Here is a 2,500-nt window from a genome sequence, read left to right as displayed (position 1 = left end):
TGAAAAAAAAAGTAACAGGAGCGAAAGCATCTCTGTCGGCTTGGGGGTACGCCCGTTTCCGTTTCAACTTGTCTCGCGAGGGTGGTTTCGGGGCCAGCAGGAGAGCTCGTCGGGGTAGCAGGCCCTGCAGCCGTGGTCACCGCCAAACCCCCACAACTCGAGCAAGTGAAAAAAAAAGTAACAAATAAGAAAGGATCGTCGGCTTGGGGGTACGCCCGTTTCCGTTTCAACTTGTCTCGCGAGGGTGGTTTCGGGGCCAGCAGGAGAGCTCGTCGGGGTAGCAGGCCCTGCAGCCGTGGTCACCGCCAAACCCCCACAACTCGAGCAAGTGAAAAAAAAAGTAACAAATAAGAAAGGATCGTCGGCTTGGGGGTACGCCCGTTTCCGTTTCAACTTGTCTCGCGAGGGTGGTTTCGGGGCCAGCAGGAGAGCTCGTCGGGGTAGCAGGCCCTGCAGCCGTGGTCACCGCCAAACCCCCACAACTCGAGCAAGTGAAAAAAAAAAGTAACAAATAAGAAAGGATCGTCGGCTTGGGGGTACGCCCGTTTCCGTTTCAACTTGTCTCGCGAGGGTGGTTTCGGGGCCAGCAGGAGAGCTCGTCGGGGTAGCAGGCCCTGCAGCCGTGGTCACCGCCAAACCCCCACAACTCGAGCAAGTGAAAAAAAAAAGTAACAAATAAGAAAGGATCTCTGTCGGCTTGGGGGTACGCCCGTTTCCGTTTCAACTTGTCTCGCGAGGGTGGTTTCGGGGCCAGCAGGAGAGCTCGTCGGGGTAGCAGGCCCTGCAGCCGTGGTCACCGCCAAATCGCCACAACTCGAGCAAGTGAAAAAAAAAGTAACAAATAAGAAAGGATCGTCGGCTTGGGGGTACGCCCGTTTCCGTTTCAACTTGTCTCGCGAGGGTGGTTTCGGGGCCAGCAGGAGAGCTCGTCGGGGTAGCAGGCCCTGCAGCCGTGGTCACCGCCAAACCCCCCACAACTGTTGGGCGCCTACCTGCGCGGGGCAGGAGGACACTTTCCGATTTCAAATCTCCGTTTGCCGAGTCCACCCCGAACGCACGCGGGCGGGCGGGTTCGCATCACCCTTCGTCACAAGGGGCGAAGCCCGTTCCACCGTCTCGTCAGTAGTGCCGACCGGTCTGTGATCGACGAGGGGAGCCACACCAGGTCCGGCCCTGCTGCTTGGCGGCACCGCGTCGTCGGGAGCTCGCGACAGACGGAGGGTTTCGGTGTACTCTCCAGCCACGGGAAACGAAGCCGGTGATGCAGGCGCCGGTCTTTCGCTCCCAAATCGGCTGGGTTTACATCGTTGCTATCTAGTCACGCTCCCTTCAAACCCGACGGGGTACCTATTCCCCTCACCCGTCTGTGCGTATACAGCCTCTTTGCACTTGCGGGATGGGGGTGGTGGTTTAAAGACTCTCGAGTTGCCGCCCGTCGGTCTCCGAGCTCCGTGCAGTAGTGATCCCCAGCGAACTGCCAGCAGGGCGAACGAGCGATCCCGCTCTCGGTCGGGGCGCCTGGCGTCGATCGGTGGTCGGTGGCTTGCGGGCAAGCTGCGCTGTGAGTGTGGGAACGAGTATGACGAGCCGTTGCCGCGACTCCCAGTCCACCTCGGCGGTGGCTGGGCCGGGCGGGCGTCTGCTCGGGCGAGTGCCGCCCCCGCCTCCTCGCAGGAAGTCCGCTCGCCGACACGCCGCCACGTGCACGCGTCAGTGACGCTGCCGAACCGATGGCCGGTGCCCGTTCCCGCCTCTGCTTTTCCTAGGGCAAAGCTGCTGCACGCCTCGTGATACTAGGCGGGCGACATGGTGGCGGTGATCCTGCCTCCGTCGCTGCGGTGCGTTGGGGCACGCATCGCCTCTTGGGCGCCCTGTCCTCCTCCCCCCAATAGACGTATGTTTCTGCGGGCCGCACCAGGATGGTGCTCCCCATCGCTTCACGCCACCCTGCTCCGCCCGCACGCCGGCGTGCAGGTGGCTGTAGCTCAAGGTGGGGAGCGTATGTGCGGTCCGGGTCGCTTTCCTCTGGCGAGGGAGAGACCTAAAACAAACTCAGACAACTCTTGACGGTGGATCACTCGGCTCGTGCGTCGATGACGAACGCAGCTAGCTGCGAGAATTAATGTGAATTGCAGGACACATTGATCATCGACACTTTGAACGCACTTTGCGGCCCCGGGTTCTTCCCGGGGCCACGCCTGTCTGAGGGTCGTTTGGCAATCAATCGCACTCGCCTTGGCTGGCGAGAGCGCGGCTGGGGTGTCGCAGAGGACCCGTCCTCTTTGTCCCCCTAAGTTCAGACTCCGGAGCCCTCCGGCGTCGGAGCGCTTGGCCTTTCCCCCCCACCCTGCACATTCCGTTCGTCAGGCTCGACGCCATCCCCCCGCCGGGGAGCGCGGCCTGGCGTCCGTCTGTGTCGTGGCAGTGGGGCCAGCACGGCTGTCACCGGTCCCAGAATGGCTGTCGGTGGTTCACACTGTGTGTGTGTGCCAACCCTCCT

The 2,500-nt window shown here is 62.0% G+C and overlaps 1 non-coding gene across 1 annotated transcript; it reads left to right on the top strand.

Annotated features, from left to right (window-relative positions):
• The first annotated feature begins 2,058 nt into the window (after positions 1–2,058).
• On the top strand, positions 2,059–2,212 carry LOC140473709 (5.8S ribosomal RNA). The gene has a single exon (XR_011958552.1). It is a non-coding gene; the product is annotated as a 5.8S ribosomal RNA (ribosomal RNA).
• Positions 2,213–2,500: the final 288 nt, after the last annotated feature.

This window comes from Chiloscyllium punctatum, unplaced genomic scaffold (genome assembly GCF_047496795.1).
Source record: "Chiloscyllium punctatum isolate Juve2018m unplaced genomic scaffold, sChiPun1.3 scaffold_690, whole genome shotgun sequence".
NCBI lineage: Eukaryota > Metazoa > Chordata > Chondrichthyes > Orectolobiformes > Hemiscylliidae > Chiloscyllium > Chiloscyllium punctatum.
Note: the sequence above shows the minus strand (reverse complement) of the source record. Positions and strands in the feature narration are given on the sequence as shown.